Source organism: Bufo gargarizans, chromosome 6 (genome assembly GCF_014858855.1).
Source record: "Bufo gargarizans isolate SCDJY-AF-19 chromosome 6, ASM1485885v1, whole genome shotgun sequence".
Classification (NCBI taxonomy): domain Eukaryota; kingdom Metazoa; phylum Chordata; class Amphibia; order Anura; family Bufonidae; genus Bufo; species Bufo gargarizans.
In genome coordinates, this window is record NC_058085.1 from 77827266 (window position 1) to 77842772 (window position 15507).

The 15507-nt window shown below is 44.7% G+C and overlaps 1 non-coding gene and 1 pseudogene across 1 annotated transcript; both read right to left on the reverse strand.

Annotated features, from left to right (window-relative positions):
• Positions 1-8271: 8271 nt before the first annotated feature.
• On the reverse strand, positions 8272-8441 carry LOC122942830 (annotated as a pseudogene).
• Positions 8442-15083: 6642 nt separating this feature from the next.
• Positions 15084-15269, reverse strand: LOC122942774. Its single transcript, XR_006390703.1, has one exon. It is a non-coding gene; the product is annotated as a U2 spliceosomal RNA (small nuclear RNA).
• Positions 15270-15507: the final 238 nt, after the last annotated feature.

The window sequence follows — 15507 nt, forward strand, 5'->3', positions numbered from 1 at the left end:
GAGCCCGGTGGGGGTGGTACAGGGGAAATACTCCAATAAATTTCGTTTGATTTATGACTTGTCTGCTCCACATTCTTCCCACGTTCCTAGTCTCAACTCATTGATTCCGTCTGAGGAATTTTCATTGAAGTACACTTCCGTGGACCAGGCTATCCAGGTCATTCTACAGACAGGCAGGGGTGCTTGGCTGTCCAAAGCAGATGTCTCTGATGCGTTCAAACTGCTGCCCATTAGCCCATCTCTCTGGCAGTGGCATGGCATCAAATGGAGAGATGCTTACTATTTCGCCACCAAGTTGACGTTTGGTTCCAAGAGCAGCCCCAGTCTGTTTGATAAGTTAGCGCAGGCTCTGGAATGGATTTTGTTGGAAGTACGGGGTTGCCAGAATGTCATTCACTACCTGGATGATTTTCTGTTGATAGAAGAACCCTCACGGGCGCCTGTTGACTTGCAGATTCTCTTGCAAGTTTTCAAGGAGTTAAACATTCCGGTTGCTGCCCACAAAACAGAAGGGCCTGCGCAGGTTGTCACATTCTTGGGGATCTCCCTGGATTCACGCGACATGTCGGCCAGTCTGCCACAAGACAAACTCGACAGGATCAAGTCAGGTGTCCGTTCCTTGCTCACGTCTCAGGTTTGCACCAAGAGAGAATTGCAGTCTCTGTTGGGTATGTTAAACTTTGCCATGAGGATCATTCCTCAGGGTAGATCATTTATTTCTAGATTGCTAGTCCTACTCCAACAGACCAGTGATTTGGACGCATCAGTGCATCTTAATGCCAACGCCCGAGCAGATCTGTTCATGTGGGACAGATTTCTCAGCGGGTGGAATGGCATTTCCATGTTTATTCCAAGGGCCACGTCTGATTCTCCACACGTATTTTCAGACGCAGCTGCCTCGATAGGTTTTGCGGCCATATTTGGCTCACATTGGTTCGCCGGCTCATGGCCCACGCATGTACTACAGATGCCGGGGTTTTCTCAGACGTCGGCATTGTTCGAGATCTATCCTATAGTAGCAGCTGCTATAGTTTGGGGGCATAGGTGGTCGGGTCACACGGTGGTTTTCCACACTGACAACATGGCGACTGCAGAGATCATTAACAAGGGTAGATCTAAATCGTTACTCATCATGTCTTTCATGCGTAGGTTGACCTGGATAGCCCTGGAACAGGGGTTTCATTTTCATGCCCTGTTTTTGGACGGGGTGAGCAATATTGCAGCTGATGCTTTATCTCGTTTTGATTTTTCACGCTTTTTCTTACAGAACCCAGAAGCAGACTCAGTGGGCACCCCGGTACCGGACTGGCGGCTGCTGGTCTTGGACTAAACTCGCTGATGGTGGTCGCCAGTTCACTCATTACAAAGTCTTTGTCGATCAGTACATTGAGGTCATACCGCCGCGCGTGGGTCGTTTTCTTAGACTTCCAGTTGGTATATCCTAGGGGTGACACTGGTCAGGTCAAGTATATGGTGGCTTTCGTGTCTTATTGTCACTCGGTATTGGCTTTATCCTACAACACCATTAGGCTATATTTGGCTGGGGTGCAGCATTTTTTGGCACTTCAAGAGCCAGACAGACCCTCTATATTTTCTGCTCACCCGATCAAGGCCATCCTCAGAGGCATTCAGAAAAGCCAGGTCACGGTCAAGTCGGTCCGTCAACCGATTACGGGGGACACGTTTCGTAGCCTGTCGGAAGTCCTCACATTGTCACCATTCGGAGTCCTTCCCAGCCTGGTGATCAAGGCAGCAATGTACTTGGCGTTTTACGGGTTTTTAAGACCAGGTGAAGTGACACAGGCCAGACAAGGGGCGGTGGCTCTCCGCAAGGGAGACTTAGTCAGGATGGGCAGTAACTTTCATTTGCAGTTGCCTCACAACAAAACAAGGCAGGTAGGTCCCGGCCATGTAGTTAAGTTCTTCCAGACCACAAACGCCTGGTGTCCAGTGACAGTCTTGGACAACCTCTTGCTGGCCCTTAGTCTTCACAGCCCCACCGACCCATTACTTCCATTTCCTGTTGGTCCACTGACGTCCAGCCAGTTCATCAAACATATTCGCATCCTGTTGACCAGTGTAGGATTGAATCCGGCTCAATTCTCGGGGCATTCTTTCCGCATCGGTGCGGCATCCGCAGCGTCCAAGCATGGAGTTCCTGCGCATATCATCAAACACTTGGGGCGCTGGCGCTCGGGGTGCTTTGTGCGGTATATCCCGGAGCCACAAGCGGAGCTGGTCCAAGCATTCAGTACGTTAGCAGAGTAGCACGTCAGGCCAATCCTTCCCTCACTGGTGGGTTTTGCCCCCTTTTTCAGGCATACCGACCTAGTGAGGCCAAGGCACACCTCAGGCCAATTAGGTAGGGGGGTGGTGGTTGGGCATCTTCCACTCGTCAGGTCCTGACCACAATTATATTTTATGTGCAGTATGTCGATATTTGCCTTACAAGAGAAGAAAAGCCGAGATCTTGTGACATCTGAGATTTGGGCTTTCCTTCTCCCTGAGCCCAAATCCCGCGAGATCTCGGCTTTCCTTCTCTGTGAAGGCAAAGACCAAATCTCGTGTGATCTCGGACGTCGCCGCGAGATTTGGCCTGATGCAGCCAGCTGATGCAGCCTCTTTCTGTGAAGCTGTGGGCTCTCGGTGAGTAGCTGGCAGTGACTGGTGAGAGGGGCCGGAATACCTATGATTTAATCAAACCTCTGGGGGGCCGTTTTACTCCGGACCGCAATTGGCCCACGGGCCGGACTTTGGACATGCCTGGATTAAACTGATGAGAATAGTACTACAGAAAATAGCACTCATATCGGGTGTGACAGTAAATTGCACGGCGCAGACGCAGTGACCGTGGCGTGGATTCAAACAAAGGGGAGGGAGCCAGCGTTTTTTTTTAACCATCTCCCTGTTCGAAAAATCAATTCAATTCACCTTTCGGGGACCCTTGGTGTTGTACGTGGCTGGGTGGAGGAAGAAACCTTCAATGACATCAACGGGACATGGCTAGCTTGGTATCCAACCTTGTGCAAATGGGAAGTTTGCAGTTGGGCAAATGGACTGTTTGCGGTGCATTCAAAGGGGAGTTTGGTCTGTCAATGTCTGTGAAGCGGGCGTAACCTTTACACTACCTGATCGATACAACATCATACCTGATTGTATACACACACTGGATGTTTTAAACCACGTTGTTCAAAAAAATTTAGGATTGTTAGGTTATTTATGCCCTTTATGGATTAAAATCCAACTCCGCGTCAACTATGTCATTTTCCATGGGAGTTTTGCCATGGATCCCCCTGCGGCATGCCACAGTCCAGGTGTTAGTCCCCTTAAAACAACTTTTCCATCACTACTGTGGCTAGAAAGAGTCCCTGTGGGTTTTAAAATTCACCTGCCTATTTAAGTCAATGGCGGTTCGCCCGTTCGTGAAAATTTTATGTTTGCGACATCTCTACAAACCATGGCATTAGTACAGTTCTTTGCAACATGTCCTTCTTTCTGACACTTTTGGCATACAACCTTATTTTGGTCACAATTTTCCTGAACATGTCAATATATTTGGCACCTTCGACTATAACTAGGTGCGTCCTGGAAAAATAAGTCCTCTATTCTTGACAAGAGTAATATTTTGGGCGTTTCCATCCTGACCCCTCGGGACCACAAAGTATTTATGTTTCCCAGTCCATAGTCCATGGCTACCCATCACCTTGTGTGAGTAGACAACTTTTTCTCAGAACTTAGTCAAAAAATATATAAATATCATCCGTATCCACATAAGCCCTCATGCACATGACCGTTGTTGTTTTCTGTTCTGCAAATTGGGGATCCGTTTTCCGTTGTCTGCAAAAAAAATGGAAGGAAAATAAAAATGTGATTTTAATATCCCCACCCAGTATACAGGTACAGTCAGGTCCATAAATATTGGGACCGACACAATTGTAACATTTTTGGCTCTATACACCACCACAATGGATTTGAAATGAAACAAACAAGATGTGCTTTAACTGCAGACTGTCAACTTTAATTTGAGGGTATTTACATCCAAATCAGGTGAACGGTGTAGGAATTACAACAGTTTGCATATGTGCCTCCCACTTGTTAAGGGACCAAAAGTAATGGGACAATTGGCTTCTCAGCTGTTCCATGTCCAAGTGTGTGTTATTTGCTCATTATCCCAATTACAATGAGAAGATAAAAGGTCCAGAGTTCATTTCAAGTGTGCTATTTGCATTTGGAAGACACTGGACGATCCTCGACCCAAATTAAGGCCCTTACTGGTGCTGACTGCAGCCCCATAACCATCAGACAGCATCTGAGACTGAAGGGCTTCAAAAACAAAAAACGTCTTCAAAGACCTCATCTCTTTGAACGCCACAGAACTGCTCGTTTGGAATTTGCAAGAGAGCACCAAACATGGGACATTCAAGGTGGAAGAAAGTTTTATTCTCTGATGAGAATTTTTTTTATCTTGATGGTGTCCAATGTTACTGGCATGACAAGCAGATCCAACCTGAGATGTTTTCTACGCACCACAGTGGAGGGGGCGCCATAATGGTCTGGGGTGCTTTTTCTTCAGTGGAACAATGGAGCTTCAGGAAGTGCAGAGGCGTCAAACGGCTGCTGGCTATGTCCAGATGTTGCAGAGAGCATTCCTCATAACTGAGGGCCCTCGTCTCTGTGGTAACGACTGGGTTTTTCAACAAGACAACACTATAGTACACAATGCCCGCAGGATAAGGGACTTCTTCCAGGAGAATAACATCACTCTTTTGGCCCATCCTGCATGTTCCCCTGATCTAAATCCAATTGAGAACCTTTTGGGAGGGATGGCAAGGGAAGTTTACAAAAAAGGACAACAGTTCCAGACAGTAGATGGCCTTCGTGCGGCCGTCTTCACCACTTGGAGAAATGTTCCCACTCACCTCATGGAAACGCTTGCATCAAGCATGCCGAAACTAATTTTTGAAGCGATAAACAATAACGGCGGAGCTACTCATTACTGACTTCATGTTTGGAAGTTGGATTTCTGTTTTTGGCGGGTTTAGTTTTTTTGGGAGGTGTGGTCCTAAACTTTTGATCAGCTGAAAAATAGCCTGTTTCAGTTTATTCGTTGTTTTCATTAAATTGAATGCTCAAAAAAGGTTTTGTCTCACTGCCATTTCTTCTTGTTGCATGTTGAAGCTCTACTTGGAACCTTGTTAAGATCCAGCGATGCTAAATATGTTTTTTTGCCATTTTTCAAGTGGTCTTAAACTTTTGATCAGGACTGTATTGGAGTGTAGTGACTCGAAAGAGAATGAGGACCCTTAAAGTGGGCTTGCGGGCTATAATAATTGCGACCGAAAATTTTATAAAGGTCAATATAATGAATAAAGATGTTTGATTCTTTTTGCTATATGGTTCCAAAAACCTTCTAATACCTCAAGTACAGAATTTACCAATGATGTGACTATAAATAAAGTGATATTCCTTTAAGTATTGTATGTGCCTCTATTATGTTGAAATGTGTTATAATGTGTCTCACAAGCAATAACATAAGACGCTGAAAATATCTGATTCCACATGGATCCCTAGAACATCATATTGTTTGGTGCAAAAATATTATTCCATACAAAGTAGCAGGTATTCATATTATAATCCAACTACTTAGTATTTCCTCACATTTCTGCCTTTTGTTGTGAACAATATTATGTTCTTTTGATCCAGGTACAAACAGATCTTTAGAGTGCCCCCATTCCTTTTACTATATAATATTTATTCCTTCTTCACAACCAAAAGGGTGAGGTTTTTTTTTTTTTTTTTTTTTTTTTTAGAATCACAGACAATTTTTGTGAAACCCAAAGCCACCCAAACAAAAAAATACACACAATTCAAGTATACATAAAATGAACAGAAAAAAAATATAATAATTACAAGAATATATTATTATTGTTTTACAACTCTAACAATTTCCTACTGAACGGGCCGGGGGTATATGATGTTACGGGCTGAACTCGGCCAGGTCGTTGGGCTACAGTTTGATAAGTGGTCAGGGCAAGGTGGGCCATGCTGCGTGGGGTGCGCCATGATTTGCAGACGCATATTATTCATTTGGGAAAGTATGTCTCACAGGTATGGAGAGGAATACATTTCAAAAAGTATGGCAACTGAGGCAATAAAAAAGGTTATGCCTGGAAGTTTGGACACGCCTCAGTAACGGCACCAGCCCCCTCAACGCACTTGTCTAGGGATGCTTGCGGGTTTTCACACAGCACCATTAATTTCTATGGGGCCTGCGTCGGCAGAAAAATGTACGATATTACAGTATGCTGCCATTTTCACACAACACACAAGTGGTGCATGAAAATTACCGCTTATCTGCACAGCCCCATTGAAGTAATGGGTCGAGATTTAGTGTGGGTGCAATGCGTTCACTGCACGCATTGCACCCACGCGGAATTTGCACCTGTGTGAATGGTGCCCTAGTGGTTTTAATGTTTCATTTTTGTGAAGCAAACATTTCACAGAGGTAAAAGACAAAAACGAAAACCGGAATAGTCCACCAACATCATATATAGCACACCAAACCTGGAAGAAAAGTCTGCTATATATTCTAAAGAGTGGACAATGACATATATAACAGTTCAATAAAGTTTATTATTAAAAAAAATTATTACGGCCTCAAGTCCATCACCGGACTGAGAAATTGAAGCTGTTGCATGAATAAATATGGCCTTTTTTGGTTGATCCATCGCCACTGCGGCCCTTTTCATTAAACTCACGCCTAAACTGGTCCCGGCAGCTATTACAGCGGGTCTTGGTGTTCTTCACTGTAAAAGAATCAAACAATAAAAACTGTTATTATTAAAATAAAACCTGTAAAATAAAACTACAAGAAATGAACTGCAAAACAAATCGCTAATCAACAATGCATAAAGGGGAGAATGCACAGCACATGGTGCACTAGGGCAGGTGTGGCTATCCTCATTTTCTATATATCCAGGAAGGAGGAGATTATTTATGCTAGGCCTTTGTAACAAAATACTTCATGATATGTGAAGTACACATGTGTTTGCCGATCAATTCAAACAGGGTCACATGCGTCACAAACATAAACCCACACATGCTGGGTATACATTACTACTGTGGGCAGTAGGTAAGGTTGGGATAGCCATTGAAACATGTTGTTGTGTGGTAAAAAGTGCCTAAAGAACAAAAAAACATGTACATACCACTACAGAATTAAGCCTGGCCACAAAAGGGACATGATTCTGAACTGATGAAAAAAAAAAAAAAAAGCATTGTTGATTGTGATGTCAAGGCCCCATTGTTCAGTGTTCCGTCAGGGCCCCTTGGGATGTTATCCAGTGACCAGCTGCTGACTAGCCCCTTGTGACACGTGCAGTGTTCCGTCCATTGTCAGCAGAGGAGGAGGAGGCCCAGCACAGTGCTGGACAACTTTCTCGCCCCCAAAAACCACTTCAGAAGCTCCACAAGAGGGAGACACAGGCAAACTTTACTTGCTTAAAGGGGTATTCTCATCAAGCTGTTTTATACTTACCTGCTCCCGGCGGGGGTAGGCTCCATCTTGATTGACGTCTTCTCCCGGCCGCGCGCTGGACTGAACATGCACACCGCCGCGCATGCGCCCTGGTGACTTCTTCCTGGCAAGTATACTATACTGGTCAGGAAGAAATCATAGTGCATGCACGGCCTCAGCGTGCGCTTTCGGGACTGCGCCCGGCCGGGAGAAGAGAAGAAGTAGTCTGCGCAAGAGCGGCCACCGCGGTTCCTTAGAAGAGCGGTGGCCGTAACCAGGAGAGACGGAAGACAACAGTCAGTTAAGTAAATGTTCATTTTCTTCTAAGGGGTGGGAATTAGTTAATTAGATATATATTGAGAAAAATTATCACTGTTAAATCATTAACAGATTTAACAGTGATCATTAAGATGGGAATACCCCTTTAAGGAATGGAAAAACAAAATGTTATCATCCAGCTAGCTTGCTTGAAACGTGTCAATTTGGAGGAACAGAAGATCCCATGTGCACAACAGCCCAATCCCCAGGTGTGTGGAGGTCCAAACACTTCATTCAGCTGATAAGCCAATTAATTAATCAATCAGTCTTAATTGGATTTGGAGTGAGGAGACTGGCCGCAGTAGGAGATGGACAGACTAGATGCAGGTACGCAGCACAGCACAGGGGAGAGAAGGAGCTGGAGTGCAGACTGAAGCATGACACACAACTTTCCACTTGCTTGCAATCAATTCATTCTGTTTTTTCATACTGGATTAGAAGGGTGCACCAGTCCTGGAGGTACTGCAATACCAGGTCAATGCGTGGAGTGGACAGAGCAAGCTCCTTTTCCATCTCCCTGTTCGAAAAATCCATTTAATATATTGTCCCCAGATAGGGGACATTGCAGATATTAAACAGATTTATTTTATTTTAATAAAAAACATGTACATAAGTGAAAAAAGCAATAAGCAAAATCAACAATAGTACAAACTGGGTACATATATTTAGTACATATCATTTAGTGAGGAATTCTCTCCACCTCTTCGCTTTCCATATACCCTCTGCGTCAATATACACACCTTTCCATTTATCCCACATGTAAATAACGTACAGCCGAGATAACGCAATGTTCACACATACATCTACTGACACTTCCTCAAGTTTGAAAAAAAAATATTCCTAACGTCCCACAGACTTTCCAACACACACACTGTAATAAACCACAGCATACAAACATTTACACGACCCCTTGCACCCATTCGATACATCGCCACCTTCCAATTTAAAACTGTCACACCAGTCAGAGCAGTCACCAGTCCACCCATTTTCTTCCACACACCTTTCGCGTACTCACAGTCCCAAAACAAATGTTTAACTGATTCAGGCGCACCACATCCAGGCCTCGGGCATACATCCACTCTTACCAGATCCCTTTTCTTCTGTACCTCTCGCACAGGCAACACATTCTGCAATCCCATCCTTCTGCGTATTGGACACCCCCTTGATTGACAATTTCTTCCATACGCACACCGCCTCAGTCACACGCAAGCCCGTCAAGTCACACACAATCTCACTTTCTCTCATGCCCTGCAACATTCGCTTCTTATCTTTAAACTCTTTCATCGGCTGAGACAGCAAATCATATTTCCTAACAAACTTTTCAATCACAGCATACCACTCAGGACATCTAAAAGACACAGGTACAGTCGCATCCCTCACACTCCAACGCATCCCTCATACAGCATCCACCCAGCCAAGTATCTCGCCATACACGCACTTTTAGTTTTCTTGTAAAATTATTTTTATTAACATTTTTTTATCTAAACAAACAAAACAGAATATAATGGAATGAATCTATGATAGGCATATATGTAATAAAGCAAATAAAAAGCAGAAATGGTATCACATAAATCGGTTCATCTGAACATATATGCATTATATATGGATAAACTCAAAGCATTAACAAACCCGAAACAAAGTAGATAAAAAAAACAACATAACAGTGTAAAACACAAATAAAACAAAATAACATAGTACAGGATTTCCCTTTACATTTGAGAACGGTGATATATACTCTCCAACCATTTGTCCCATCTGTAGTGGAATGTATAGGACCTATTCTGAATGCGAGCACTTTTAGTTTTCTTATCAAGCAAGACAACAAACATTTTAATATAATTGAGCCCCAAAAACACTTCCAAATTTGGAAAGTCCAACCCTCCATTTTGCAATTGTTTATAAACATGTTCCGTCTTCAGCTTTTCCATTTTGCTCCTCCACAGGAATGTGAAAACCAATTTTTCCACCTTTTTAACATTTTTTGTACGGCCAGGATACACTCCTGCCACGAAAAGAACAATAGGCAAAACAACAGCTTTACCTATCAGGACCTTACCAGTCAAAGATAGCTGACGCAGTCTCCAAAAATTCTACTTTCGTTCCACTTTCTTACCACATTCATCCCAACTTTCATTCCCTTTAAGGTCATCATTCAGCCACATACCCAAAACTTTCACCGCACCCTTTTTATTCTGCACATCCTCTAGCAACACACTATCATCCCCAAAACATTTAAACACAGACTTACCCCAATTCACCTTAAACGCAGACGCACCACAAAACAAATCCAACCACAAACGTCCTCTCCGCATAGTCGCCAAATTATGACTGACAATCACCACATCATCCATATAACCCAGACACTTCACAGTCTTACCCATACTACCCGGCACAAGCAAACCTTTCATCACCTTGTCCTTCCGCAACAAACACAACAGCACCTCAATCACACAAATGAACAAAACAGGGGACAGCGGACACCCCTGCCTCACAACACTGCCAACCTGCACCTTTCCACTCACAAAACCATTCACCAAAATCACACTTGAAACATTTTCATACAAACTTTTAACCGCATCCACAAACTTCTGAGGAAAACCCATTGCCTCAAGAACCCCAAACATAAAAACATGAGCCACTCTGTCATACGCTTTCTCAAAATCCAACGCCAACAACATACACTTCTGCTTCCTCACCAGACAGTCACCAATCAAATCTCTCAACAAAAACAAATTTTCACTCATGCGTCTCTCAGGCACCGCACACACTTGGTCCTCATCCACCACAGCACCAACCACTCGTCGCATTCTATTCGCCAACAACTTACTATACACTTTGTAATCAACATTCAGCAACGTAATTGGACGCCAATTTTCCAGCTTGTTACGATCACCTTTCTTCTTATAATTAAGCACTACCACACCTTCTCTCATTGACGCACCAATCACACCAGTCTCCCACATAAACTTACATACCGCACAAAAATCCTCACCAATCACATCCCACATTTTCACATAAAATTCCACAGGCAAACCATCCTTACCAGGCGTTTTATTCCTTTTACACGCATGCACCACATACCTAATCTCATCCGCGGTAAAACCCTCACACAAAACATCCTGATCAGCCGTTCCTAACTTCGCATCCAACGCGTTCATCACATCCGCTCTCAGAGATTCATCTACCCATTTAGTCGCATACAAAACCCTATAAAACTGTTCAGCCACTCCAATCATGTCCTTACCCATAACACATTCACCCTCACAATTAAGCAAACCATCCATATCCCCAGTCTTACTACATGTTTTTTTTAAAGAAAAATCTAGAACATTTTTCATCCTTATCCAAAATATCAATTTTAGAGCGGAAGATTATTTCCTTCCCTTTTTTGTCAATTTCAGAGTCTCTCTCCCGTCTGGCTTCTTCCAGCATCTCCGTCACATCCACCCCCATATCCCTTAAACGCCACAACCAGTCCAAACGCTGATGAAGCGACTTAAACTGGCGCTTTTTCTCCCTCGCCCTCCTAAAACTCCACTTTTTGAAAAATAATTTAAAACGCGATTTCACCCATTCCCACCATCCAAGTATATCAGCAAACACACCCTTCCTCTCCTGCCACTTAGCATACTGACACATGAAATCCTTTGTCACTCTCTCCTCATCCAACAATCTCATATTCATCTTCCACACACCCCTGCCATACATACATTCCACATCACTTTCCACCCTCGCAGTCAAACACACATGGTCCGAGAAGATAACTTCACATTGTGACATTTGTGTGCATTTCAAATTCTTGGACATAAAAATATAATCAATTCTGGACTGAATTCCCCCCTTATCAGATTTAAATGTGTATGGCGCGGATTCCCCATCACCCTCCCCGCATCAGACAAAGAAAATCCAATATGATCTTTTTCAATTTTTGGCCAGTACCATCAACTTTCCCACCCTCAATAGTACAATTAAAATCCCCCAATAATAACGTGGGCAACCTGCCAACTAAATAAAACTGAATTTTATCAAGCAAAGCCATCCTGTCTTTCCTAACTGCAGGACAGTACATATTGACAATACGGAATCGCCATCCCCTATGTTTAATAACTGCTATAACACAGCGACCCGGCTCAACCACAGTATAACTATCAAACACGTAGTTTTTATTCCCCAACAAAATACCCACCCCATCATTTTTATTTTCGCTGGAGCCTGACCATACTGCATCACCATATGGCCATTCCCCTACGGAAACAGGTGCACCAATACCACACTCCTGCAAACATGCAATGTCCGGATTTTGGTTATGCACAAAGTCCAAAATAGCCGTGCGGTGAACTTTTGAAGTAAGAAGACGAACGTTCATGGATAGGACATTACACTGAGTTTGTCCCCCCATTGCAGGATTTTGTTAAAGGTATAATTGTAAATACCCCATCTAAGCTTTAACCTATCCCTCCTGGAGGCATGTTTCTTGATGCGCAGGAGGTTAAGGGTCCGTCGACGTCTAAAAAAGACACTGTGTTTTCAGCTATCAGGGGCTGGGGGTACACCTCCTGACGTATTGGGCTATGGGAGCCCGGGGCGCCCTCTGGTGGCAGCAGACGAGGTCTCTTTACAACAGAGTCAGTAACATCCTCAGCTGCTCTTGTACAAGAAGGGGCCAAAGCACTGCTGGTAGCCATGTCCTCCTCACCTCCCTCCTCTACATCATCCCATTTAAACACTGCAGGGGTATCAGACATAAGCCCACTCTCACCTTCTCCCTGTAAGACTCCACTGGGCTCTAGGAGCAGAGCCAGATCTGCAGCAACCATCTCCACTGCTTGCTCTGTTGTTGGGGCGATATAATCCTCAGCTGTGTTAAACAAACTCTGCTGTGACTCTCTGGCAATGACAGGCTGCGATCCAGCCTGTGAAGATAAGGGTCGTAAATCAGCCTGCAGAGGCTCCTGCCGTCCACTCTGAGTGAGGAGGGGGCGTGTACGCTGCTGTGACGAGGGGGGCGTGGCCTCCTGAAGCTCAGTGAAGGAGCCGAGCTGTTCACTTTCCCGCCGCTCTAACTGTGAAGGGGGCGGTGCTGTCTTCTGTTCATGCTGGGGCAGCACGGAGGGATCGTTTTGGGGCAGATTTGGTGGTGTACAGACCCCTGCAGATACGATCCTCTCCGCCTCCGACCTCAGGCTCACTGCTGGGCGGCGTCCTGCTGTACTGGTCTGGGGACATGGATCCGGTCTTCTCCCTCATGCAGGGTCGCACTGGCAGTCCTCTGAGCCGGTTCTTCTGGTTTGGACCTGGCAGCCTCTGCATAGGACCGCGCTCTGTACCCCCGGACAGGGCAGTTGTTAAAGGCATGTCCCTTCCTTGTCACACAGGTTGCACACAAGCTGATTAGGGCAAACTCTTGCCACATGTCCAGATTTCTGGCATTTCTGACACACACGGTCCTCCTGCGTGCAATTCTCCTGTATATGTCCGTAAATTTTACACCGCCTGCAGTAGCTAGGTGCATCTTGGAAGAAAATTAGCCCTCTGTCCTTTCCCAAGGTGAAGGTCTGCGGCGGATGTCGCACGCCGCCAGGTCCAGTCGGGTCTGGGCGAAAACGGACAAAAAACTTGTGCTTCCCAGTCCACAGTCCATGACTGCCCACAACCTTGTGCGAATAGACAACTTTTTCACAAAACTTTGTCAGGAACAAATAAATGTCGTCGATATCCACATAAGGGTTGTACATAAAAACTGTTAGGTGCACATCCCGGTTGTATAGCACGGTGAAAGTGAGTCCGTCCAATTCCGTATTATTCCGATTTGCTTCCAGGAATAAATATAAATTCTGGCAGGCAGCAATGGAGGTCAGCACTAAAGTACGGCGTCCACCGATCTGATCCTGGAAACACAAGATGTCCGTCTTCTGTACATGCAGCGTCTTGAATAAGACCTCCTTAACTAAATACTCATCAGTAAACTTTGATTTCTTTTCTTCATCCACGTAAATGGCAAATGCGTTGCGGACCCGATATTCATTGGCCCTGGCGAATTCAATAGTCACACCCATGGTGCAGTTGGATCGTCTTCAGCTGGCTCCCAGGTGCCCCCTTAACAGGGTAATTCTGGATCCATGGCCACTCAGCTAGATCTACACTTGATCTTAGCCAAAAGGCCGAGAAGCGATAACCAGAAAAGGGTTTGCCCTACAGGCCGATGCTCCTGAATGCAGAACACTTCTGAGGGCGATAGGCTACAGGCCCCAGCTGCAGAGACAGTCCGGGAGGCTTCTTTCTCTCACAAACCAGGGAAACCGTGCGTCCTACGCTCTGAAATCAACAGCCTGCTGCATTTCGAGTTTTTCGGATCTGCATAGCTCCACCCACCACTTTTGGTCACGCCCTTTCTTCGCACGAAATTCCTGGTGCCAAAGTGTGCCAAGCAGGATGACCGATAAGAAGTCAATGGAGAGTAGTGAGAGAGAAAATAAAAAAATAAAAAAAAGGTATCTATGCATTGTTGATTGTGATGTCACGGCCCCATTGTTGAGTGTTCCGTCAGTGACCTGACTTTACTTGACCTCTGACCTTACTAGCCGCTTGTGACACGTGCAGTGTTCCGTCCATTGGCCAGACAAGGCAGGTCCAGCTATTGCTGATACATAGGAAGTGCTGGACAAACATTTTAGCCTACATAGAAGTCATCCAGTTTCATAAATCCACAAGAGGGAGACACAGGCAAACAAACTTTACTTATTTTATGAAAAAATAGGAAAACAAAATTGGTTACATCAAGAAAACTTGCTACAAAAGGGTAAATTCTAAGGAACAACTCAGCAGACTGCCCAGGTGTGCACAATAGGCCCAAATCAAAACAGGGGTGAACAGAGTGGAAGGAGGTCCAAAAACTGCATTCAGGTGTTATCGTGACACTTCAATCAGGTGATAAGCCAATTAACACAACAATTAAGCCATCAATCTTAATTGGATTTGGACTGTGAGGAGAGGTGACTGACTGGATGGCTGGCTTGCTTGGTGCTGGAACAAACCCACACACAGGTGATGCAATTAAGAGATTGACAGCAGGCTAGATGCAGGGATGCAGAAAGCAGCACAGCACCAGCCTCACAGGGGAGAAGCTGAAGTGCAGGCTCACTCCTGAGACAGGGCACAGCAACTTGAATACTTACTTGCTTGCTTGATGGCAGGATGCTGACAATCCATTTCTCTCTCAATTTCATTCTGTTTTTTCATACCAGATTAGAAGGGGTGCACCGGTCCTGGAGGTACTGCAATACCAGGTCAATGCGTGGAGTGGACAGAGCAAGCTCTTTTTCCATCTCCCTGTTCGAAAAATCCATTTAATATATGGTCCCCAGATAGGGGACGTATCAGATATTAAACTGATAAGAAGAGTTTTTTTCCCCCCATTTTTTTATTAAACAAATATCAAAGTAATCGTACAGATTACATCTCAGTAAATTGACGTAAAAAGTGCGAAAATACTACATAACACAATAATAAAGATAATTATTTTTCTTTATATGACATTAGGCAATTCCTTAGGCTGGGTTCACACCTGAACGTTTTACAGCGCGTTCCTACGCGCTCAACAGGCAAGAACCAATGATTCCCTATGGGCATGGTCCTCACCTGAGCGGTTTACAGCGCGTACGAAGGCGCTGTAA